The sequence below is a fragment of the Dermacentor silvarum genome, chromosome 1 (genome assembly GCF_013339745.2).
Source record: "Dermacentor silvarum isolate Dsil-2018 chromosome 1, BIME_Dsil_1.4, whole genome shotgun sequence".
Taxonomy (NCBI): Eukaryota; Metazoa; Arthropoda; class Arachnida; order Ixodida; family Ixodidae; genus Dermacentor; species Dermacentor silvarum.
Window position 1 is genome coordinate 137,304,857 of NC_051154.1, and position 27,868 is coordinate 137,332,724.

At 46.7% G+C, this 27,868-nt stretch overlaps 1 protein-coding gene across 1 annotated transcript in view; it reads right to left on the reverse strand.

Annotated features, from left to right (window-relative positions):
* The window catches only part of LOC119461779 (uncharacterized), a 382,744-nt gene that overhangs the window by 184,558 nt on the left and 170,318 nt on the right, over positions 1-27,868 (reverse strand). The window lies entirely within an intron of this gene.

A 27,868-nucleotide genomic window follows, 5' to 3' on the forward strand; every position in this document is an offset into this window, starting at 1 on the left:
AAGATTGAGTGAGTATTTAGGCCATATAACCTATAGCTCATGTTCATCGTTGCCATATCAAAGATAGGGTTTGTGCTGGTATTTATATGTGCTGCGAAACTGGTGGAATCGAGTATGACTGACTAATCGCGTAAGTTTCCGGTGACTATCACGTGCTTTCTAATAATCTACCGTAACATTCGCTAAGTAATCAGCTTCGTTACGCAACAAAGCCTGCGACAGCACTGCATTAACGTGACAAGTGAGAGAAGCGCGCTGAGCCAGGTTTGTCATGAGTAGGTAAGCCCTTTGCGTACGAAGGGCTGAATAAACGGAACAGCGTGTGTTGCTGTGGCAACTATAGTGTGAAAGCTAGCGTTCGTGAATTTGTTTGGAGGGTAAAATGAAATGATAAACAAGTGATGGGGCCTGACGCCCCCTTCCCACCGCAACACACAAATAAACTGCGTATTACCCACCAAAAATCCGCTCATGATTCACGTGCTCACATATTCTACCCATCATGTATTATTTTTCATACATACTGCAAGAAGACTGGAACCAATCAACAGCCAACGCTTTCCTCTGGAAAACATCGCCAAATATTACAGACACACCCGTTATATCGTCATGAAATTGATACCTTGGTCGCCTTAGTACCAAATAATGAAAAGCAATTCACTTTCTTCCACTATGTACTGCTACAGGGACCATTTGCTGCACTTCTGTTTCATTCTGGTTTGTCAAATGTTCATTTTTGTACTTGCCACTGTAAAACTTCCACAACCCCCTTCTCTAAAAATTTGGTTACCTTATGTCCTCCGCACATTTATATATGCTTACCTTTTTTCCCTTTTCCATTACATTTTATATCCACCAAATATTTAAGATTAAACTTCGCAGCTTTTGTATTTGCCGTTCTCATTTGCATTTCTTCGTAGTCGCTCCTAAGCAAATAAATAAATAAATAAATAAATAAATAAATAAATAAATAAATAAATAAATAAATAAATAAATAAATAAATAAATGAATAAATATGTTATATCAAAGTGGTTTCAGTGCTTTCTGACAACGATACTATTGAGTCTACCAGCAGCGTTCACAACCCTAAAGTGACGTACCGTGTAAGGAACTTCAATCAAATTATTCGGACCTGAACGTCGACGGTGCTCATTTCACTAGAGGGAAAGCTGTTTCAGAGTTTGAATTCGAAACGCTTATTGCACTCGAGTAAACCTGTCAAAGTACCACCACATTTTCTTTCAAAGTCAAAAGCAACCGTCCGCATTACCAATAATCAACTTACGATGGCTAGGTTCATACAAATAGCGAGTCCTGCCATGCTAGTTGGTTGTGCCAGTTAGAGCGCGAGCGTGCCTGCGTACGCGCGTGCGAGCGAGAGAGACTGAGGCAGCTTCGCAGGATCGTGCTCCGTTTTGCTTTATTGCGATAAGCAATTGTAGGGCACACTGGAAGCGCGCTGGCGCCGTCCGCGAAGTATATAGCCGCCGTGCTGTCACGGCATCGACGTGCTTGCGCGTGGAGGGTGAGAAGGTCTCCAAGCGTACGCGCAGTGCGTACAGCCAAGTGGATGGACGCGCCGTCGCGGTCCGCTCAGTCGGCTCTGTAGCGGAGAAAGGAAAGCGTTCGGGCTTCCTCTGCTGGCTCGAGAGCGCTGTGCGCACGTACCTTAGCGTTCCTGCAGAGCAGCTGTGTTGCATTCGACGCCGTGGTGCGTATACACTGGTCTGAGAGGAACGGACAGTAAACGGCAAGCTAAGTATATCTCCAATCCTTTCACTGAGCGCTCACAAACGCCGACTGTCTCCGGTCGGTCTCATGTCGTGCGCCATCGAAGTGCCACGCCAGGAACGCCGCTGCCGGCGCTCTTCATAGCGCCAGCGTTGTGGCTACAACCCTGGTACCTGCCAGGGCGCTATTGCTGATGCGAAGAAGCAGTCTGCTCACGTGCTGCCTCCCGCCATTGCTAGAACGCCGTGAGAGGAGCTCGAGCACAGCGTTAAACCTTAAAACTTGAATAGTGGGGTATTGCGCGCCAAAACACGACGATTTGATTATGAGGCACGCCGTAGTGAGGGACTCCGGATGAATTTTGACCACCTGGGGTTCATTAACGTCCGCCCAATGCACGGTACATGGGCGTTTTTGCATTTCCCCCCTCATCGAAATGCGGCCGCCGCGGCTAAGATTCGATCCCGCGCCCTGGGGCTTATAGTAGCGCAACGCAATAGCCACTATACGCCACCACGACGGGTTAACGCTAAACCTTGCTATCGCTTTCGATGCTTCGCCCTTGGGCGAAACTGCTGCTTTTGAAATCATCCCCCACCTGCAATGCGCGGCGAAGAGGGGGTCGAAGTATCGACGTGCAGCGTATCAAACCGGAAAACATGCATCTGGTTAACATCCCTTGCAGGAGGTCAAGAACGAGCACTGATTCGCCAGTCTGGAAGGCGGTGAAAATAACGTCCATTGTCGGTGACGTGCCTGCGAGCATGGAACGGCCGACAGAATGGTTCCGTGCAACCCAAAAGCCGAACGTCTCTTCTTGGCTCGTCACTTCTATAGGAACCGTACAAGCCCTAAGGGCATCAGTGACGTATATAGTATAAACCTTATGCAAGCGATCTTGCGCGCGATGGCGCCAAGCGACGCGATGGAGATGGCTGTCGAGTTGACGACTTTCAGCGACGTGTCCTCGGCGTTTCCGGTATGAGGGCAGCAAATACGCACCGAAACTGGCGGGACGCGTGCTTTATTCATTTAAGTTGATGTACTTTTACTGTAAACAGCAGCATAAAATATCTCTGAAGGTCTTGCAGTAGGTTCTTATTCTCGCACGTATCAAAATTTGGATGTTTGCTCGTTACGTGCGACAATCGGTAGTACTTGACTAATATTCATCCAGTTCTGGCTTTGCGCTATTGGCTAGTCTCTCATAGCACTTCCGGGCGACGAGCGACCGATTCTAGATTTCCAGAACCGAGCGATCGAGCGACAAGAACGAGTGATCTGTTCGCGCGACGGTCCGTTTCATCGCTCAACGCCGTCGCTCGTCGCCGTTGGGCACAAAACCGCTCTCATGGGGTTTTGGCTTAAGTTCATTCGGTAAATAGGGCCGCTTTGAGCTCAGTTATTCAAATTATTGGTGAATCTATCACTTAATTTGCTTCCGGTTTCCTGACTACTGACTCAAATTTGGAATAACCGAGTATGTGTATACACTATATATATCCTGAAGTAATGTCGTTAAGGTCTAAGCACGTCGCTTCGCAAAACATACGATCAAACGAGTTAACGCTTTTTGAATACCACCACCTCATTTTTACGGCTATAAAAGTTTTTCGGTTGAAAGAGCAGAATTCAATGAGTGGCATATATTTTTCATTCGTTAGAAATTTAAAGGTCTACTGTGAGGCAGGGCTTATACGGACTTCGACCTAGCTGGTCCCACATCTGCACACCCAGTTCACAGTTATACAATTGTCTTTATTCTTCGCCTTTCTTTCTCTCTCTCTTGTTGCTTTCATTCTGCTTTTATAGATTTCTACATTTCTATTCTTTTTATATGAAAAACGTTACGCCAGCGGCTTACCTTTAAGGAAGAGTGTAGTTCGATCCCACCCCCTTTTCTCCGAAGTGCACGCTAAAAAACCGAGACAATGGTGCGCAAGGCGTGATCACCAGTCTTGGTCATCCTCGGCTATTTCATCATAAAAAAAGTGGGCTAACAAAGGTAAATCGCACATCTCTAAATGAAGCAAGGATGCCTGCACGCGCCCGTGTGCGTGTGTGTGCGCGTACGTTGCATGCGCGTAAGGCTGCTTGCCGACATCCGGCATGGCTTGTGAGCTGTCCTTATTTTCTTTCTCCCTACCCCTCTCACACTCAGCCACCTTCGGCACTCTGGTATTGTTCAGACACAAGCAATGAACCCGAACAGTGTCCCTGGAATCCATGAGAAATAATGTATCCCGTACCACCAAACCTAGGCCTGAGAGAACCTAGTCCTGACCCAATAGGAGAGACACGTTTCGGGACACCAACACCACGCCCTCTTTCCTCCGAGGCAAATAGAATGTCCCTGATCCCATGTTCAAAACGTCAGAGACACACCACCCGGTCAGTCTATAACGTTTTTGTTCTTTTAATAATAAGAGGAGGCGCAAAAAAAAATAATAATTCCCTGTACATTCTGTCAATCTCACCGCGGTTTCCCAGAACTAAAGGCGTTCCGCTTTTGTTGACAAGGACGTTTGCTCAATCTAGAGAGCGAAAGCAAAGATTCACCTGTTGAATGCAAATGGCAAAACACCGAGCGTGTCATTATTAGGGTGCGCTTTAGATAAGCTCGTCCACGGTAAAATACAATTTTGAAATGCAAACAAAATTTTTCGAATTTCCGGACATGCTCCTAATTAACGCTACCCGGCTGTTCATCCTGTGGACAGAGAAAGTGAAAAATAAGGCCATTGCATCCGCCTAAAATAAGTTATAAAATAGTTACAAGGTGCTCATTGTGGTCGTAGATTTGCAAAAAAAAATAGTATGCATTATCGGTAACAAAACTACGACGATGTAGTTTGGGGCTACGACAATGTGCATAGGGACTAATGTGCATAGGGACTAATAAGGCCCGCAAGAATTCTAGTAGGCGTGAATTACCTGTAGATTGTATTAATTACTTTTTAGATGTATTATAAACCGATAGTTGTATGATATTTACGTTTCTCCGAGTGCAAAAATTCAAAGCGTTCCTTGCAAGCTCGCGAAATAGCCTTCTTACGCCGTTGTGCTATACTTAGTGCTAAATTAACACTACCTTGTGGTAAAACTGCTGGCGATGTCAGGTACTATTACTGAATAGAAGAGTGGTACTGCAGCTGAAATTCAGAATGATTGTAAAATCCTATATTCATTTCGGTTACTACGTTCCCAGAAATGTAACACGCACAATATTTGTGTCCAATGATGCGCAATAATTCAGGAAACGCGGTACTTAATTCCATTAAAAAGAAATGTTTTGTTATTCTAGCAGCTTGAGTACTAGTAACTCATTTACAATTATAATATAAACTCAAAATCAGTCACTTCCGTCTTGTTTTTTTTTTCTTTTTTTTTTCTTTTTTTGTCTTAGCTGAACCCTCTCAGAACGCAATCTGACCAGGAAGAAGACCACGCTGAGGTATCATTTCGCCTAATTAGCAGCTATATTGAATAATGTCTCCCGAGCTCAGAACCTACGTTCAGGCGCAAGTTCGCGCGCAGAGTATTTTCTGGGAACACCTACACGAGGCGAAGAGCTTATTAGACCACGGATGGTAATTAATTCGTTAGTAGCCCCCCCCCCCTTCCTCCCCCCACCCAGCCGCTGGAAGTTTCGCATATAAGTTTTTGGATCCGTTAATCACGCATACGCCCTTTTATTAAGGCCTTCTACGGCACTATTGCCAAGGTACTGTTCGCGAGCAGCATCCTAAGGGGCTGTTCGTGCTACTATTTCCAAGCTCCATGCTGCCGTTCTGACCACTTTCCGTTTTATGCCTACCTATACCCCCGTTCCACTTCCTCCTTTGCACCCATATTAATGTGCACAGTGGCGATGCTTTCCAAAAACGATTTGCCTCCAGTCGGGTCATTAGGGCGAACGAGAACAGCACCCTGCTGCAGCGTTTCTCTAGAACCTCCATGCATGTAAGGATCAGTCTACTCCATTTAGCTCACTTCGACCGAGACAAGGTACAGTGCCTGCTCGCGCGCTCATGACTGTAATGTCATCCTCTTGCGAATACCGATGTAAGAGAAAAAAAAACTTTAACAAGGACTTAGAAATAACACAAAAACACAAAGAAGAATAAAATCTATAGCACTATCCGCATAATCATTTCCAGGCGCGTCTAACTTAATAATCCTTTATTTTGCCGGTTCGAGCAGTTAAACAGCTATGAACGGCACGCACTGTGGCCTTCGATTTACACACAAGGCTGGGAAATTCAGTTGCAAAAATTAATAAAGCTACTGCGAAGTCTGCAAAGCTACGCCACGCGAGGAGTTCATAAAGGCAGTGGTGTAGACTAGCTGCGGTACGACGCGTACGTGCCAACCCCACACATTCTATATTTTATCCTTAGAGGCATTATTATTATTATTTGATTTGTACACATATACACACAAGGACACAAATGGATTAAGGAGGGAGCAAGCTGACAACTGCCACCGAGAGGGGCACAACGCCTGCCTACTCCTATAGGAGGAGGGAATAGAGGAAATGAAAATATGAGAAAAGAAAAGAGGAAAGAAAGAAATGACGGAGACACGGACAGAACAAATAAAAAAAATAAAAAAAACAAATAATGGCTATAAACGGGAGGCCAAGTCAGTGTCCTTCAGAAAACTTAGCAAGGCTCGATGGGCCTGGTCACGTCTTGCAGCGCTCCCCTTTGGAAAAAGGCAATCGTCAAGGGTCGCACATTGCAGCCCCATAAGTCTATACTCCTTAATTAGTAATGCACGCTGCGCAACGAATGCGGGACACTCTAAAACTAGATGTTCAAGTGTCTCACAGGAGCCACAAAACGTACACGACGGGCTGTCCACACGTCCTTGTCGGTATAGGCGTTCGCGCACCAACACAGACCCAACCCTTAACTTGTATAACAGTGCTCTAGCACGACGGGGCAAGCCTCGACCACGAACGCGGGGAGGGAACGATCCCTCTGCAACACGCCGGTCTGGGTGCTGCTTTAGGAGGTGTCGGCGTATAAGGAGACGGGCGTTTTCAAACGTGCACGAAATGTCAGGGCAGTCACATTCATGGTGGGCACAGCTTGAAGCGAGGCGATCAGCCTCTTCATTTCCAGCGATGCCCACGTGCGAGGGTACCCACTGGGCAATGAGAGACACTCCACAGGAAGTAATTTTGCCCGAAGTTTCTTGGATACTGCACAACAATGGGCTATCGGCATCTTGTCTAAGTCTGCTGAGGGCAGCACGGGAGTCTGTAAGAATGACGACCTTCAAGGCGTTTAATTCTTCGTGTACGTATTTCAGAGCAACATCAATCGCTGCTAGTTCTGCAGTTGTTGATGAGGTTGGATGTAGTATTCTGAATACCCGTCTGATGCCAGTCGAAGGGCAGAAGAAAGCTGCAGAAGCGCCTTGCGCGTCGCTGTGTACAGATGCGTCCGTGAATATTTCAATATAACCTTCAAATTTTTCAAATAGGTGGGACTGGGCCAATTGAAATAGTGCCGGAACAGGCTGACTAGATCTTTTGTGTATTTCAGGAATTGTCAGATAAATGGGGAAGGAGCATTAGGCATCATTAGCACATACAAGCCACCCGAAATGCGTACGGGATAGCGAGACTGTGTATTCTTCGGGAATCTATCTCTATCTGTATCTCTATTTCTATCCCGCTCTGTGTATGCTACGCCCAGCCGGGAACGCGAACTTCAGTATAACCTCCAAATGATTATTTTAGAATAAAACAGATTCCCAGTAACAACCCTTCTCCTGTTGCGCGCCGGGTCGCTCCGCTGACACAGAGGAACCCTCCGTGCCAGGCCAAGCATAGGAAAAAGCATGTACTGCAGAAGTCAAAGGGGAAAAATGATATACAAGCTCACAGCAGAGGCATGTCTTCATCGCTAGGCGGCACCTGGCTGGGCGGAGCATACGCAGAGCGCGGACGCATCTGGAACGTACTGCGAATATAATTTCCCGTATTATTCACGGCACACGCGCTGCGTAACAGCGGTGTAGTTTCGCGGCCCACCCATGCAGCGGCCGCAGAGCCCTGAAAGGCCCCCCCCCCCCGTCGACGCTGGTGTTTCGGCCCACGCGATGGAGGCGGTGTAGAGCGATCGTGCAGGTGGTACGCTCCAGGCGTTTACTTTGCGTAAGCCTCCGGCATGCAGAGTGTGCTCGCACTGAATCGGCCGGGCGTCCATTGTCGTCGACGGTATACGGCGTCCGAAGCCATGCACGGGTCCGCCGTCAGCCCGAGAAAGAGAGAGCCGTGCACCCATTGTGCGGTGGCCTATAGAGCGCCTTGTTTCTTGTTGTCACCCATACATCTCTCCCGCTCGTACTTTCTTTTTTTTTTTATTCTCCTCTGACTATCTTTCTTTTTGCGCTCCGCGCTTGTTTTCGCCACGGAAGGGAAAGGGTAGACGGTGGAAAGAACGGAAGGTTGCACGGGAAGACAAACGTGCTCGGCGAGTCCAATGTGGCGGCGGCGTGCGCGGAAGTCCCGGTGATCGTTGGCGACGGCGCCTGGCGCTGGCGGCTGGCGCGCCTCGTCCGCAGGGCGCTTCTCCTCCGACTCCTCCGACAGGCAGCCCCTCCTGTTGACGATGCGGCGTCGCTAAGAAAGCGCAACAGCTGCCGCGGAGATGTATGGCACCGCTGTCCCCTGTCTCCATCTATTTCTCCGGTGTTGCGCGGGAGCTTGTTGGGGGAAGAGGCGGCGAGTGCGCTCGTGGGTCTCTTTGTGGAGTGCGCGGCGGCGTGAAACAGGCAGTCGCGCGCGCGCGGCGCGGTGCCTTAAGTTGAGCCGCACATCTCTCACGGCTTAACGACGCGTGGCCGCCCGACGGTTCATCCGGCGGACGCTGTAAAGACGCTCGCTTTTGTGCGCCGCTGGATGCCTAGCCATCTCGACGCCCTAGTTGCCGCAAAAAGAATGCGCCGCCGGTGTAAAAGGCGCATCGTTCCGCTCCAAAACTGCGGCAGCACCCCGTGGTGATAATGCGCTTTACTTCCAAGTACGTGACAAAATGAACACCCAGGCGCGATGTGGCGACGGTTCCTTTTCTTTTTTCTTCTGTGTTCCACGCAGATCCTGCCTTTAACTGCCCTTCGTGAGGGAAATCGGGCAGAGCGCAATGACGCTACGTGTGTTCGCGAAAGAGCCTGTAAACATTGCCAGGAGCCAAGCATGGACATTTAGTGGCGCAGGTACGACGCTAATTATGGAGAAACGCTGTAAAACGTTTTTTTACACCACTCCAAGCCATGCTCTTGGAAGATTAATGCAGAAATTTTTGTTTTAGTTTGCCAACCTGTTTTACGGTTGCCTAAGGATACTCCGGCTAAGAAACTAGAAGTTGGCCAACTGGCTGGCGCAATGGCTTAATCAGGCGAAAATGGCGTTCTACATGTTTTTGTCTTTTAATATTTAGGTAGGCACTTTGGAGAGACATCACACCACCTCGCCTCACTTCCTACTTCTAGGCCACACTCTGCGTTCAGCGATATTATTGATTCACATCGTGTAGTGCTGCCCTCGAACTTCACGCCTGCAGCAAGACCACCATTACCGTGGTGGTGCCTACATCCCCTCGAAGCCCTCCTAACCATTCTAACCATTCCTGGAATCCAAAAGAAAACACAGTCGTCATATTTAGCCCACAACAAGCCACAGGACTGTTCCTGCATGAGAAACACAGCGGACGCCTTCACATTTACGCGGATGGTTCAGTTTCTTCTGCAAGCTCAGCGGGAGCAGTGGTTGTTCCCGCGAAGTCCGTCACCATAAAATTCAAGACATCGCATTTTACAACATCGACGGCTGCAGAACTCACCGCCATCCGTGCTGCCCTAGAGTTCTTAATTGAAGAACCTTCACAGGCATGGTAAATCATCTCCGACTCCAAGGCCACTCTCCAGTGCATTATGTCTCCATTTCGTCATGGACTGAATGAACAATTAGTCGCTGACATAAGACTTCTCCATCATCGCGCAATACAGAAAAAACACAACATAGCGTATCAGTAGATACCGGGTCATTCCGGTATCTACGGAAACGACCGTGCAAATGAGGCCACCCGATCTGCTCATGATGGTGTCCACTGTGTAGATTTACCCCTATCTAGAACAGACGCAACTACAGGGTTTCGTTCGCTCGCACGTGAACTTACACTTGCACAATGGAACTCGACGGAATTTACCAACGCTCGTCTCCACAACTTGGATCTGAATCTACAGCTCCGTCTTCCGTCAGGAATATGTAGAGCTGAGAAAGCGCTTCTGTACCGCTTGTGGCTTGGCGTGGCCTTCACGAATGCTTACTCATTTCGTATCGGAATGGCCAACAGCCCTACATGCGATAACTGTAGTGCGCCCAGGAAAGAACTTTCAAGAGCATTAAATAGACTTGACAAACGCCCTTTGTCACAGGGAAGGGTCCTGGGACACTGGCCGAGACCGTCCTCATCACCGAAGGCTTTGAAAGCGTTGTTGCGCTTCTTGCGGAGAACTGGTCTTAGAGACAGACTTTAAGCATTGCCGTATTCTCCTTTTCCTTTTTTTTTTGTTTGTTTTGTGCTCTTCTTTGCCTTTGTTGTAACATCTCCTTTCTATTATCTTATAGTCACCTTACCCCCTTTGCCCAGCAGAGGGTAGTCTGGCGGTCTGAGAACTGGCTAACCTCCCTGTCTTTCCGTCTATTCCTCCTCCTTGGCGAGACATGTGAAATGCCAGTGTGTCTCGTAACGCACTTCTAGGAAAAAATGGCGCAATATCTCAGGACTCCAACTAAAGGAACATAATTTCAGTATTGGACCGGGGGGGGGGGGGGGGGGGAGACTATTAGAACACGTCCTTTAAGCGATAAACTAAACAATTTCAATGATAGAACCTTGTTAATTAGGTAGTTAAGTACTGCGATTTCGCGTGGACGAAATGATATCAGCTTGTTTACTGAAATGAAAATGTGAAAGGATTCTTAATCACCCTAGATTTGTGATGTTTACTGATACTACAATACAACAGGTTATAAGTTAAACGTTATAATGAATAAATTAATTAAATCAACATGATTTTAGAAAACGATTTTCGTGCTGACTACAATCAATAGGGCTTACTAATAGAGCACATGGATGAAATTCCGGATATAGACTGTATATTCATCGAATTTTCGGCAGCTTTCCACAGCGCGTTACGAACAATTAAATAAGAGCTAAATTTTCTTCGCTATATTTAGATTCCATAACATTAGGTGTTGAACTTTCAATTCGGAGGCAATTCACCGTTACTAATCAATTCTCATCTCCTCTCGTTAAAGTCAGTTCCGGTGTCCCCCAAGGTAGTGTTCGGGGTCATTTACAAGTATTTGTTTACATTAATGTCCTGACATCTCATATCTCCTCTAAAACGATGATCGAGCAATCTATAGTAAAATTAGTTCGACAGCAGCTCGTCGTGCCCTTAAACCCAATCTCGATCTCATAATTCATGCTCGCGCTGTCAACTCAAACTTAATGCTGATATATGTACACTAATGAACTTCACCCGCTAGCAATCCCTCTCGCTTCATAACTACTCGCTTAATAATAGCCACGTAACTCAGGTTACGTTCTACAAACACCTCAGCCGTGCATCTATCACTTGAACTTTCATGTAATATGGATAAAACGGCAGCCCAAATATCACGCACACTACCCTCCTCCCCCCCTTCGACCCGATTACTCGCGTATCTAACGCTCCTTCGTCCTAAATTTGAACATGCGTCACCCATTGGGTCACCACACCAGGTCTATCTAATCAGCGCATTGGAATCTGTTGATTCGTGCCGCGCCTTTCATCGACAGAGACTAAAGCCGTCATTCACGTATTACAAAGATAGCGGCATGAAGCAGACGTTCGCCACGCTCCTGCCCGCCGGTGCTGTCTGCTTCTACAGCATGCTGTCTTCACCAACGCCGCCTTCAATGACGAAGCTTCAGCCATAGCATACGCCTCAGCCGTAGCAGCAGAGTAGCCCAAGCTCCGCCGCAGCCTACTCCTCTTGCAGCCCTGCCTGCAACGACCCATTAACGGCGGAACTGACTGCGATATCCACTGCATGCGATGCCGTCCTCAAGCCTCCTTTTGTAGCCTTCACTCAGTACACCGTTTACATAGAGCCACCGGCCTCCATAAAGGCTTGCACCCGGCTAGACTCGCGCAATGATGCTGTACATTCGCTCCACCAGCCGATGCGAATCGCCGATGAGACTGGCAACACCGTCCCCCTCACATGAATACCACGTCTGGCTGGGCTCGCTGGCGACAAAATGGCCGACTCTCTGGCAAAGGAGCTTTTTTCCTGCCACTCAGAGATTGGACCACAAGTGCATGACGACTCATACCTCATCGAACCGGACAAGAGTCCTGGCGGAGGCGGTTCGAAGGGTCCGCGCTCCAGAACCTTCTCCCAGAAAATCCTGCGCCTCTGTCAGAGAGTTTGACCTGTGCTGAATCCACCCATCTGCAACACATCATCATGGAAACTGCAGTAACACCAACCCACCGCGCCATGGCTGTCCTCCTGTCCAGGGAACGAGCTGCTGGATTAGCTACATACTTTCTGGGCTCTCGCTGAGCACCGGAGAAGGGTGATATAGCTCCCTCATCCCACACTTAAATTTTGCAGGGGACGTCGAGCGCGAGCCTCTCCGGACAGAATTGAACCGGTAGCACTCTAAACCATTTTTGGAAATGAATGTCCTTGGACCATGGCCGTGCGCGTCGATGGCGCAGAAAACAATGAAAGTGTTATTGGAGTACCCCAAGTCGACAGGTATTGGTGACCGTTCATAGACCCGATACGCACCTCTTTTAAATGTGCGCGAAACTGTGCTCTTTGTACTAGCTCTCTCTCTCTTCATCCCTATACCCCCTCCACCAGGGCAGGGTAGCAAACCTTACGTCTATCTGGTTAAGTACCCTGCCTTTCCTCTCTTCTGTTTCTCTCTCTAAATATTTTGCAGCAGCCAGTTTTGCAATTAGCGAAAGGGTGATTTTCGGTGATTGGCAGGCGGCTCTTCCTGCAATAACTGAGCTCATCACGCCTGTAAGACCAGCTGCTTACTTATATGAACTGCTTGGTGGAGGTTAAGAGAACTTAAAGACACAGGGTTATGATGCAGTGGCTTCCCGCACACTGTGGCATAGCCAGCAACGTCAGAGGTGACTGTGTGGCCGGAACTGCGCACACAGACTCATCCTAGTTGACCCAGATGCCATTTTCAAGAAGGGACGTAGTGGCTTTTCTGTCAGCCGTCGCGCGGTGCTTGCAGCGTAACCTGTGTAAAGTTCCTATATACATATACAAGTTTAGGCCTGTGCTATGGCGCAGAGTGGCAATGCGGGAATCATAATTGTTTCGACCCCACTGAAACTTACATATGCCACGTGGTGTTGATAGCCGCAATCGAACGTGTCTTCATTGCATTCGCTTGAATGTCACTTACGCGAAACGCTATTTATTCAAAATTATTTGCCTAACACGCCATTGTGTCCCATCCACGGTGTAGACAAGCACTTGAACCAAATAATGTGTATTTGCAAACGCTTTACAACCACAAGGGCTGTCTTGCAGAACGCTCTAAACATGCCACGCAGCACGCGATTTTAGCTGCGGGACGTTGTCTGGCCCTGGCAGTGTCCTAGCTGGCTCTGAACAGTACCCACTAAGGGTGCTATAGCATTTCTATGGAATACACGCTCTGTGACACTCTTCTTCTTCTTTCTTGGGTTTTACGTGCCAAAACCAGTTCTGATTATGAGGCACGCCATAGTGGAGGGCTCCGGATTAATTTTGACCACCTGGGGTTCTTTAACGTGCACTACAACGCAAGCACACGGGCGTTTTTGCATTTCGCCTCCATCGAAATGCGGCCGCCGCGGCCGGGATTCGATCCCGCGATCTCGTGCTCAGCAGCGCAACGCCTTATAGCTGACTAAGCCACCGCGGCGGATTCTGTGAGACTCTGTAACTAACTCTCGTGGTAGTGCATTTTGCGCGCGGCTATGCGTTAGTATTAGTGTGTGTGTGTGTGTGTGTGTGTGTGTGTGTGTGTGTGTGTGTGTGTGTGTGTGTGTGTGTGTGTGTGTGTGTGTGTGTGTGTGTGTGTGTGTGTGTGTGTGTGTGTGTGTGTGTGTGTGTGTGTGTGTGTGTGTGTGTGTGTGTGTGTGTGTGTGTGTGTGTGTGTGTGTGTGTGTGTGTGTGTGTGTGTGTGTGTGTGTGTGTGTGTGTGTGTGCGTATGAGTGGGCTTTTAGTTTTTCGCCCTTTTTTTCATCTCTCAACATCTCCACATGAAATAGCATACGCCACGCTTGTGGCTAGGCTAACCTCTCCAGATACTATTAAACTTTTTCTCTTTCTTTTACTCATTTATTGTCGTGAATGTGGTTGTATACCCCCGTTTTATTTATTTATTTATTTATTTATTTATTTATTATTTATTTATTTATTTATTTATTTATTTATTGAAATGGAAATAAAAGGAAGATCTAGTTCCCTATAATGTTGACAGCTACTCCTTTTCAAATAATAGTAAAGTATTGTAATATAAGAAATAGCGGCACAGGTTGGTTCGGTAGACGTAGAGCGGAATTCAAGAGACTAATTTAGGTCCGCATATAGTCCTGGACACAAACTTAAAGGCAAAAGACAATGACAGGTTTCAACCCTCGCTACAGTGAGAGCTGACAGGTACGCATACAATGAGTTCTGAACGCGTACACGAGGCCGTAACGTGGTCTAAGATGAACAGGCGTACAGATGAAGAAAATACATAGGTTACAGATATTGCACGCATAGAGACACAACAGTCAAAACCTGGCTTTATCACAAGGCACACAGAAATGAGTGCTACATATGCGCATATTACACTACGTATATACAAATGAAACCCACATCAAAAAAAAAAAAAAGAAAGAAAAAAAACGAGAAGAAAAAAAGAAAAACGATAGCAGTAGGTTGTGCTTACATAACTTCCCAAATGAGGCACCTAGATTAATATTTTTGTATATTCACAGAAATGTCCTAGTGCGTTTAGTGCTTTTCGCTGGGCTGATATTTCCATGTCCCAGACCCGAGCAATTTTATTAATGTGAAAGCTCGGTGGAATTGCGTGTGCAGTCCTTTTCCTAATTGTCGTCTATGCGTCTTGGGCAATCGAGGAGCATAAATGACGAACGTTTTCATCGTCGTTGCCACAGGAGCAAGCCGGAGATGACGCCAGTTCCGTGCCAGCATAGGAAACCCAGCTTCCAATTACGTATACATGTGCGTGGGGTGAGAAGGACAAGGACGTCACCGAAACGCGAACTTTTGCAAGCATACATTATAAGAAATACGGCACTGGACAATGTGTCAGCGTGGCGTGTGTTATTGTAATTGATAAAGAATGCGAGTATCGTAAGAGCAACGCCTTAACTATAAGTAGTCCAGGTATGTTTGGTTGCAGTGGTCTGGCACATGTGTAAGATGTCAGCTTGCGTGGTTTCCTGAGCATAAGTAAACAGTTGTAAATCCGCAGTTGTCCGGTCGCTTTCTTCGTCTCGATCCTTGTCTTTTTTTCGCTGGTTTCATATATGTACTTCTATGGCTTAACAAAACACCCAGGGTGCGCGTATCACAAAAAGCTCTTACGCTCGCATGGTTCGTATGACAAAATTTCTGCCAATCCTGATATTGGACATATTAGCGAAGGTGACTGGCCAATGGCAAAGAGCTCCTTGAAAATAAAAAGCTTCGTGTATAAAACCCCAGAAACGCGCTGTAGTAAATAGACGCTCCAATGCTCCGTTTCAGTTCCTCGACTGGAGAAGTAGTTGCAATTAGAAATGGACAATCCAGCCAAAAAAAAAAAAAAAAAAAACGCAGTGTGTTTTGTACGAGGTCATGCCTTTCGGTCACCTTACTACAAATGCTTGTTTTAGGCTTATTCGCCTTAAGTGCATACTTCAGGTTCAAGCAGAATCTAACCGAGCAATAACACCTGTGGCCACAAATGATATCACGTACACAACGCGCGGCGTTGCTATGGCAAAGCTCGATGTTGCTAGTGGCCTGACTTTTCATATGCAGCAACACTGACGCTGTTGCTGGTAACGCGCCTTTATAATCTTTGATTGTCACATAGTTCACAATGCCTTAAGAATACGTCGGTTCTTTCCTTCTTGACGGAGGGCACGGGCACGACTATTTGTTTTGTTGATATGTTGATTTCGTCAGTTTTTTTTTTTTTTTTATTCTTCTTCTTGTTGATATTACTCTGCTAATGCATGGTTCTAGACTGAGTGGCATGTTTGTGCCCGCAAGGACGCGTTCAATGTAATTAAGTTCTTTATTTTGGAGCATCACTGTCGCTTAGAACTTTAGAGCGCTGTTGTTTTGAGTCGTATAATGCAAAATATAATCGTCGGGTTGCGGGTCACACATCACGAAGCGAACCTTGCGCTCGGCTTCTCGGGTGCAATGTATTAATGACGAAGGCAGTTGTCTATCGGAGCGAATAGTTTTCGCTTTCGCCGGCGCGCGACTCATCGCCGGAGCTGCAACGACACCCCGATACGTCCTCATGACGGAACGACTCGACGAAAAGCACGCCGAAACAAATATTCATTCACCAAGAAAATTGATACCTTCGGAGCCAAAACAAAGCGGCATATGTAAGGTAGCGACGCGTATGTATAATACACGCAGACACGTCGTCCAACCGTTCGATTCGACTCGGGAATAATATAATTATTATTCAGGAAAAAAAAAAAAACAGAGTGACGCACGGCGGTACGCCACGCGGACATGTTATGGTCAGCTGCCGGAAAAAGGCGACGGAGGGAGAGGGTAAAAAAAAAAAAGGATCGATGTATCGACACCCTGCGGCCTTGAGCCACATATTCGACACAACATTCAGACGAGGAACGTGTCAACCACACGAGGCGCGGAAGCCGGCCAGCACGCGATCCGCTCACTGGTGTCACGGCGTCTGTGGCTCGACTGCCGTCCGCCTTTGGCCGTGCCAGGAGCCGCCTTCGTACGGTATATTTGCGCCTCCCTCTTTGTTTCCTATTACAATGGGAGTCGATATGCGAGCACTCTCCGCGTCTGCCGAAAGAATCGCGCCTGAAGCCGGTGGCGGGACACGTGCGCGCTATTGTCTGCGCTGCGCGTCCTGAGGGGTTCATGACTGCGAGAAAAACGGTGCGAACAGGGATGACGAGTGCACTCCATTAAACTCGGCGACGCAAGTAATGCGCACGGCAGTTTTATATTATGCGTTATTGTTTTGCGTTTGCGACTATGCCTGTTTGCGACGCAGGTAGCTATAGACATTCATGTGCGGTGCATTATGTTCGCCGTGCGCTTGTTTGTACGCTCGGAAACATCTATGGATCCACAGTGTCCTTCGCCCGCAATAACGAAACAATAAGCTCGCAGCAATGGTTGGAACGGAACAAGTAGGATCGACTACACAGTCCGCGATCGGATGCGTGATTGCATATCATTAAATTTCATGCGTTTTCTTTCTTTCTTTTTTTAATCGATATTCTTTTCAGCAGCAACCTTGGAGTGAAAAAATGACTAAATGAAATAAAGGTGAGCCCTTTTCAGGAGGACTCAGCTTGTGGAACAAAACATTGTAAATGTCCTAACCTTCTATTGTTAGAATGTTTATTGTTTAACGATCAACTCATTAATAAAGCGAAGGTCTATTTGCCTCTTCCCGTGGGTTTGGCATATCTGGGGATATACATATATGAAGATTATATGCGCTGCGAGTGAAATTACGATGGGAACGGGCTTATATATAAAACAGAGCAGTTGCGCTGCTGTGCTGAGGAAGCCGGATCCGAAACCAACCGTCGGTCCATCTTGGGTCACCGGGTATGCACCCCTATTGCAAAACCCAGTACCCGGCATCCCGCGCCATGCCCGGATTATGGTGCCCAGTTTCGCGCGCTGGATGCTAGAGCATTGGACGGGCGCAGCATACTGGAAGGTGCTGGGTGCTCATACGAAAAGCACCTATAAAGTGAGAAAAAAAACGCGGTGCCTGGCTACCGCATGCATTTTGTTAAATAAAGAACGCAATAAAGAGCATTTTAATGCAATAAAAAAGAAAAATGCAAAAACATAAATAATTAAAATTTACCACTACCCAGGAATCGATGCTCCGACCTAGAGATCCCATTGCCCAGTATTTCATCACTACGCCGCGCCAGATGTGTTTTTTTTTAATTACAGTATTTACTTCAAGCACGCATGACTCTTGCGGGAAACAAACATAAACGACCTGAGAATTCTTTTCTACAGTTGCACGGCGACGAAGACACTTACTCGGAGCGCCATAGAGGTCCTCTTTATACTTGAAACGCTCTGCTCAGGTTGCGGTCACTCTTCAGAAGAAACACTAAAATGGTGGTAAGGATAAGCGCCTTACCAATACAGAATACCAATCTGGACGAAATTCGATTTGTTCGTATGGTGAATCGCGAATAAGTTGATGCAGCGTGAGAAGCGCGAGAGAGGAGCGCGGCTGCATACGCATGCCTCATGCATGACGCGTTTCAGCAATGACATTAGGGTGTGGGTGCATTGCTTCAGTTGCTAATCGCATTAACGTAGACAATAATCGTGAGATAGATTATGGCGGAATTTTTTTGTCCGACTTCGTTAAGAAAGCATATATTACGGCTCGTTCATCGTCCTGAGACGTTCAATGGGGTCGTGTATTTGGTTTGCAACGCTTCTAATGAGTGCCGGAGAGCTTAAGGTTCAGCGTAAGCAATAACCATAGTTTGCGTGATGTTCTAACCACCATAGCGGCAGCTAACGCAAACACCAACGCCTTACTTGCCCCTATGGTCGCAAAAGGAGATTCAGAAATTATGTCGTCTTCCTGACGCCTTTAGTAGATTTCTGCTGAGGTGCAACTGAATATCGTGCATTACTTTTGGACAACTATTAAACCTCGAAAAAACTCCGCTGAGTGACGTCACACCACTGAGTGACGAAGGCGTCGAGTGAGCGATGTTCTGAAGAAAAGGCGAGGAGAAAACATAGAAAAACGCCCTTACGCGGATCTCGTTAGTCTCGTACTTTGCAGCTAACAATCTGATTACCCCGTAGCCGCTTCGCGCAGCTCTGCAAACTTTATGCACAGCTGGCTTGGACAAACCGCGGCAAAACTCCTCTTGGTTGAGTTTTCTGAATACCCTCATCTTCAGTCTAAACCATGTTAAGGTGTTTCCCGGTCTCTTGAGATGTTTACATGTTTGACGTCTTTTCATCTTTGAGTGTCCGAAACAGCACGTGCTTTGTTAGACGCCTTTCATATTTCTAGGTTGCAGCAGTTATCGTGCCTACCTCATCCGACATCATGACCTGGTGTTTTTTTTTTTTTTTCTTCACTTGAGCAAAGAAAACCAAAACCGAAGCAAAAACGGCACGGCGAACTATTACGTAACAGACAGAGAGAGAAGCAAGATATAAGGCTGGGATGTTGAGATAAAAAGCATCTGGTTGGGATGTCTTAGGCCTGCGGAAAGGGAACACGCAATGGTTAACTGATACCGATACACGCAAGTAAGCTCTGAAGTAAAATTTGTCAATCTTTCTGCGGAGCACCGTTCCCCTTTAAACACACATGTGAGGACAACAAAATGAAGAAACTGCCGCGCTAAAACACAAACACTACTTACGCTGCTGAAAAAAAAAACTATAACTGCGCACGTTTGATACGCAAATTCTGGGATAAATAATGAGGGTAGAAGTAGTGGCTCAATATTTCGGTATGTTCGCTGGCGTCTGTTTGTGTCAGCTGGGAGTTTCGGCGCGTAATTAGCGCTGACAGGACGAAGGAAAGCGAACTCACAGCATGGCTGCCCGAAATCGCCCTACTGGGGGTCCATATATACAAGGCATTTCATACGATAGAGTATTTCATAAAAAAAGTCGCAGTTTCGCCGGAAAGGCGAAGCATAGATTGCGATAGCAAATTAGTAGACAGCTACACGAAGTAAGGATAGAAGATTTATCGGCCATGTAAACTTGTAAACGTTCGCTTACTAACTAAATTAACAAGCATGGTGTCACGCGCGCACAAGCAAACATAAACACATCTCACTCGATGACCGCGCACACTCGCTGTCAAAACGCTTGAGTGAGAAAGCGCGGCAGCAGCAGCGAGCGAATCGACCTTCATGCTGCCTCTCGTTTCAATGCAAACTCAGCGGCCAGAACAAAGCGCACACGAAGCTATATATAGACCTCGGTGCACCTAGACTCTGTACTGATCACAGATCGCTTTCAAGATAGGGCTGTTGCTGCGCAGCCGCCGCCAGAATAAAATGGCCCCCTCCCACCTCTCCCCCCGGTGCCTTGCGCACGACGGAAGGCGGCGCGCTTCCTCTCCGCTTCCCACCCTTGCGCGCGCGAGATTGAGCCTCCATCGTCGGCTCACCCTCGCACGCTTTCAATCGCACATACAGCATACGGGGCGCAGCGACGATGTTATCGCCTTTGGACTTTATACGGAACATCATGGCGACGGCAGAAATGCGCCTGGAGTATACATATAATTGCTATCGCAATAAAAAGCGCCGACCTGTGTTGCCTGGGAACGTGTCATTAGCCAAGGTGCGCGGCCATCAACGAAAAGTTGTTACGAACAAAGCGTTCTGCCAATTCGGCCCCTGCTTTGTTTGTTAAAGGTCACTGTTTGCCATGGGAACCTATGCACATAGACAAGACCTCTACAAAACAAAGGTGGTTAGCAGCATGGAAACATGGTTGTTCCTTAAAGCAGCTCACGAGGAACGTTTCTGTACCATATATAGCTGCAAAATTATCCTGCAGGAGTCGATCTAGGATTGAGTCCATGATACGCGTCATATGGAGACTCATGTTGTCTTAACGAACGTACCTACTCCATTATTAGCTCATGTTGCAAGTTCTTTCATTCTGTGGCTGTAGCTTATAGCACACACACACACACACAACACACACACACACACACACACGCACGCACACACACACACACGCACGCACACACACACACACACACACACACACACACACACACACACACACACACACACACACACACACACACACACACACACACACACACACACACACACACACACACACACACACACACACACACACACACACACACACACACACACACACACACACACACACACACACTGAAACGTCTACCACGCGCTTGAATCCTAAACCAGTAGCATAGCCCATTTCCGATGACCTGGCTGATGGCGGCAAATCATCGTGAGGAAATGCAGTTGCCCGCTTCGGAGTCTAGATACGGTGGCGAACGTCTGAACAGCTCATCAGGCCCGATTTCTTAGAACCATCCAATAGGGTCCGAATACCGCAGCGGAGATACAGGCTCATTTTCCGTCCCTCCGAAATGATCCTTATTCCGACGCCACTGCAGAGGACGAAGGCTGACTCGAATTTTTTTACCTAAACTATGTGTGACCTGTACGGATCTGACGCAAGATTTTGGGTTATTTATTTTAGTATAAGAGGTAAAGCTTGTGGTCTCTACACAAAGCGGCCGCGATAAAAATATACAAAACATATTGTGAAATTATATATATTTCTTCCGATTACGGCTAGGTGAGGCAGTGTGATCACCCACCTTAAATATTTATCGTGTTTAGTTAACGTCAAGTATAACAATTGCACAAGCGCAAGACAAGGGGTAATTGGAGATCACACGGAGAGGCCTTCGTCCTGCAGTGGACATAAAATATAGGCTGATGATGAGGATGATGAAGGTGATAACAATTAGGCCGATTGCTCACTGTAGCATTACATCACGCAAATGTCGCTGTTTCACCTGAAAGGTGAAGCATCAATTGCGATAGCAAATTAGTAAAGAGCTGTACGGAGTAGGGATAGTAGTTTTATCGGCTGCATACACTTGGACACATTCGCTTACTAACTGAATTAACAAGCGTGGTGTCAGCGCGCACAAGCAAACATGAATAGATCATACTCGATGACCGCAAACAACCACTGTCAAAACGCTGGCGTGAACAAGCGCGGCTGCCGCAGCGAGCGAAGGTTCGTGCGGTCTGTCGCTACAACGGAAACTGAGCGGCGAAAGCACAGCACATACAAAGGTCAGATCCATCTGGAGATCGCTTTCAAGATACGGTGCGCGTGACAGCCGCACCGGCGCAAAGTACGCAGTTAGAAGAGTAGAAGGCGCCCCCCCCCCTCCCTCCCGCGCTACCGTCCCGCTTTCCTCCTTTCGCGTGGGAGATTGCGTCACCAGTTCCCATTGCGCCCGGTTGCAAGATACGCATTTGGTGTGGCAGCACAGCGTCGCCCCCCTCCCTTGCCTCCCATACCCCCACGGGCTTTCGCACGACGGAGGAAGTCGCGTTTGCTCTCCGCCATGCGTTCGCTCTCCGTGAAAGCGCGCGGGGGACGCGCGCTTTCATTCGCACATACGGCGCGCGGCGACGATTTTATCACCCTTGGACTTTATACGGAACCTCACGGCGGCGACGACGGCGACGGTGATGGCAGAAATTCGCTTGAACTGTCCATATAATTGCTATCGCAATAAAAGTACAAAACCAACAAATACCAAAACAAAAGTGGTGAATTTCGCGTTCGGTCAGAGGCTTCCGAGCTCGCGTTCACACTGTTTCTAGTACGTGAGCGCCTTACCTGATTGGCTGTCAACACTACAATAGTCTCGTTATCTTGCCTATCGCTATCGTATGCGTCGGATGGTCACACACGGACCAATGAGCAAATGTTCTACTATGCATTACAGAGGTCATCTGTATATGAAGACTTCTGTTATACATAATAACCCCCCCCCCCCCCCCCACACACACACACACACATTGCTTTCCTTTTGTGGTATGCACAAAAACCTCCAATCGTGTACCAGCAGTCTGCTACTGGCCGGCGTACTTTCGCTAACGTGTTCGCTACCACCTTTGGCCTCCGTTTGTTCTTACGATCTGCTGTAGCTTACGAACTAATTGGTGAATACGGACCATGAGCTTTCGCCCACGTTTTCACAAATGCAACAACCTTTCGATTGCCACAATCAATAAACGACATCCTTCTTTTTACATAGTCTCGACACAGCTTTTTTTTTTCCTTCCTAGAATTTTCCTCTCTTTTCATGGCTGAAAGTGCCGTGAATCAGGCCGTTTCAGGGCTACGACGTCAGCGACGCTCGGGAAGTAATACACAGGGTGCCCTTTATTTGTTGCTTCCCGTCGATGTACCTGCGATCGTGTCGTTTTCTTCACCCAATAATAAATAAATAAATAAATAAATAAATAAATAAATAAATAATAAATAAATAAATAAATAAATAAATAAATAAATAAATAAATAAATAAATATGTATGTGTGTGTGGAGGAGCTCTCAGAGGGTGTCTATGAGTTTGTACGCCTTACTTTCTCGTTGTCGTGGAAAATAGTAAGAACATATAACACCTTCCGCAGTAAAACCTAGTTCTGCGGAGCTAAACAGAAGTGAGTGCACGCTAGAAGACGGCAATGAGGATTGCGTGGGCTCGTTTCGTGACCTTCTTTTGGATGTGCGTTAACCCTCCGAACGAGCCAGGCCAGCAAGGTTAGCGAGGGCGACGGCGAGTCCACGTCTTCGCCACCTCGCCTTCGGACGCCGAGCAAGCTCTCTGGACGCCGAGCGGCAACCTGGCGAACGTGACTGGAGGACCGCAAGCGAACACAATAACCGCTCTAATGACTGGGAACTCATTACGCTAAGTAGAACATCAGCAGACATCTAACAAACGCGCGGAAAACGCTAGGTACGAAAGAGAGGGCGGCGGGAGCGCATAATCACCGCAATGTGATTGTACACTCATTACACCGGGGACAGGCAGCAGTGTAATTCTTGGTCGGCGTTGGTGGAAAATCGGCTGGACAGTGATCTACCGCCGACAACGTGCAATAAAACGAGGTGATCGGGTGCATCTGCTGGCAACGTCAGTGTCGCATTCTTTCTCGGCTAAAGGAACATAGAGTCGCACGCAATGCAATTGCACATGCGTCTACGTGATGTCGTACACACTAGCTTTATGGGCTTCGCCTTACGACTTTCCTCATTTTCTAATGTATTCTGTTTGAGGTTCTTTCTCATTCACTTATACCACCTGAGTCAAAACGATAGCCGCGAATATATGGCTTATAACCTCATATATTCAGTCAGTTCGAAATAGTGCGCTGAGCACAACTGAGGTTGACATTAACTTCTCGCACTGCCTTTCAGCGAGGACATCGCACGATGCCCCTACTGCACGAGTAAAGACAGTAATGTAATCAGAAATCACAAGCGGCGACAGACGATGCTCACACTAGTTTGCACCCCTTGCTGATGCAGGGTCGGGATAGCGCAACTCTTCAGTTCCAATATTTTTTGTTATAGCACTTCATCAGTGGTCCGAGCGCCGATGCACATGCGTCATCACCAAGATCGGCCGGTCGTAAGGGATGGATGATAAGAAAGGAATAGCGAAAGGGGTCAATACATTATACCGGTTCAAATTCGTATTTGTCCCGTCATGTGTTGGAATTTTACCCATTCTTCGCACAATCACTTCATTCTAGATTGAGGAAGACAGACGCGTACACATTTTCTGGGCAACCATTATGCTTCCCATCGGATACTTGCTCCGCACTCGTTTCCTTTTCTCACTTTGCACCATTCGCGCGTGGATGCTCTGACGTGACGCTCTGACGTAACCGCATCGGGCTTTTGCAGTGCGGCTAAGAGGGCACTTTCCTCGACAGCACGGCCATCTTGTGCTTTGACAGAACGTCAAGCGCTTTCGCACCGAATGGGGTCGTGATGGAGCGACGGGGAGCATTTGTTGCGCTCACACGAGAAGCAGAGCCTGTGTGGACAGTGTCGACGACCTCTACGCGGAGTGTTCGTCCCAAATGGATGACCAAGAACAAACAGAATAACGCCACAAAGTGAAGACGAGCGTCACGGCCACAATATCACGGCGAGGGAGGTTTATTACCACTGCTCGCCGTTCCTGCGGAGGCGCGACTCGGGGGCCCACATCGACGTTGTGCCCGCGGTGTGCCTGGCGGGCTAAACCGGTGACGTACGTAGTCTTGCAGTCGCCAAGTTGTTATCAAGTCACCGGTTCGAAACGCATGAACATTTTCATTCACTCTAGGTTTCTCATGCTACCCGTCTGACGTGGGGCCAATTCATACCGTGGACGTCTTCACGGCTCAGGGAACATCAAAATATGAAGTGATGAGACACAGGTGACAGCTACTCGCGGCGGCTGACGTCGCTCCAGGGTGCGAAAGTTTTCCGTCAGTGTTGGAGTAGAGAGGTCGGACACACGTTTTTATTTTCTTATCACTCATAGAGTTTCTGGCACATTTCCTGGTCGAGTTCTTTCTCTTTATCGGTGAAAAAATTCTGCCTTCAGCATTTCCACTACACGACAGTACTTACTGCGAAATTCAAATACATTTAGGGCTGATTCTGCTTCATTAAGGTTTGATTAGCCAGAACGTAAATTTTGCTTTTGATACAGAACATGGATTCAAATCACCACGAAGTCAAAACTATTCTAAAGCTCTTCATTACGAATGCCGCTTTTAGACGTTAGACCTAATCAATCAACCAATCAATCAATCAATCAATTTCGGAAAATAACCACGGTATGTGAAGTGAAGAAACGCTAGTGCCAAAAGAAGCATAGGAGAAATTAACGTTATTTTTAAATAAGCTATTAATGAACAAAGGTGATAGATAGGTTTTATCTATCTACATTGCATGACATTGGCCTGAAAGACAAAATGCTCACCTCGACTCCTGTCTTTGCAGGAGCGGACCACACAAGGAGAGCAGTGACGTCCAAAGGAGACGCCTATCTCCATGAAATTCGCGCGTTTGGCTGGACCAACTAGAGGAACCATTCTACACGTATGGCGTGCGTGCATGTGTGTGTGTGTGTGTGTGGGGGGGGGGGGGGGTCAATGCTGAGGCTAGAGTGTCTGAGCAGACGCCTTGATGATGACTGTCATTACAGAGCCTTACTGGACATTCTACACGATGCGGGGTTACATTAATTTCAGAGATTTATTTTATTATTGAGCAAGGCAGATCCCAACATAATACAGAATATAGAAGGATTATGTATATTAAAGGTCAATGATCATAGGTTAGTGAAGTTTAGTATTGTTCTTAATTTGAGGAGAGAAGGAGCAAAATATAGTCGAGAGGAAACAAGGCCAATCTAGAAGCAGTCAGGGTAAAATCAGATGAATTCAGGCTGCTGCTTACGAACAAATGTGCTGCTTTAGAACAGGAAGATAAAGTTAACATAGAGATAATTATTTAAACTAAAACTAGACTGATTTTAGAAGCAGCAATTGAAGTGGAAGATAAGTCACCAAAGCAACAAGTAGGTAAGTTCTCAAGAAACAACAAAGCACGAAAGCGCCTAACCCAAGAGATCAGATAGAATTGGTTGAACTCTCAAAGCTTATAAACAAGAAGAAAGTAAGTGATATTTGAAATTATAACTTCGGAAAAATGGAGGAAGCCGTGAGAAATGGGGGCAGCATGAAATCATTGTGGAGGAAACTTGCAATAGGAAAGAGCAAGATGTATGGAGTGAAAGATAAGCAGGACAATGTCATCAGTAAGTTCGATAATATAGTAACGGCATAAGGGCAATTCTATACTGAACTTTACTATACCCAGAGCAGCCACAAAACCTTGATAGGAAGTAGTGACGCAGAAGATAAGGAAGTTCCATCTGTAAGTAGCGATGACGTTAGATGAGAGAGAGAGATAATGATAATGAGATAAAAAAAAGGCTAGGAGGTTAACCGGAAGATAAATATCCAGTTTTCTAGACTGCACTGGGGAAGGGGTAATGAGAGACAGAAAGATAAAAGAAAAGCACACGCAGATAGGGAGGTTAGAGGAGCTTTTCAAGACATGTCCTGAGGAAAAGCGGCAGAAGAAGATGGAATAACAGTCGATTTATTCAAATATTAAGAGAATATTATACTTGAAAAGCCTTTATACGTAATGGCTCACGATTTCAAGTGTACCTTAGAGTTTGGAGAATGCAGAATGAACTACTTCATAAAAAGGGAGACGTTAACGTTAAAGAATTGAAGAATACATAGAGCCATTAGCTTGCTTTCAGTATTGTACAAAGTATTCGGTAAGGTAATTTCCTATGGAATCATGGCAAACTTCATCTATATAAATCAACCAAGAGAACAGGCTGCCTTCGGGAAGGGGTATTCTACAATGGGTCACATCCATGTCAGTAACCAGGTAATTATAAAATCTGCGGAATATAACCAACCTCCCTATATCGCTTTCACAGATTACGAAAAGGCATTTGATTCAGTAGAGATACCAGTAGTAATGAAGCCACTGCGTAATCAAGCAGCACAGGAAACATACTACTTAAATATATTGACAAATATCTATAAAGGCTCTACAGCTACCTAAATTCTCCACAAGAAAAGCAGAAAAATACTGATTAAGAAAGGGGTAAGGCAAGGAAACACAAGCTCTCCAATGTTATTCATTGCATGCTTAGAAAAAGCATTCAAGCTATTAGACTGGGGAGGCTTAGCAGTGATGATAAACGGCGAATATCTCAGCAACTTTCAGCTGACATTGTCCTGTTTAGCAACGCTGGGAATGAGTTGGAACAAATGATTGAGGATCTTAGCCGTGAAAGTGTAAGAATAGGGTTGAAGGTTAATATTCAGGAGACAAAGGTAATGTTCATGATCAATATCTTGGCAAGAGAACAAGAATTCACGATTGGCAGTCAACCTCTAGAATCTGTACAAGAGTACGTCTACCTAGGTTAATTACTCACAGGGTACAATGATCATGAGAAGGAAATTCACAGAAGAATAAAAATACGGCAGGCATTATCGAATGATGACTGGCAGCTCATCGCGATCCTTGAAAAAAAAAATACGTGGACAGTCATTGCATTCTACCACGACTAACATATGCGGCAGAAACTTGAAGGTTAACAAAGAAGCTTGA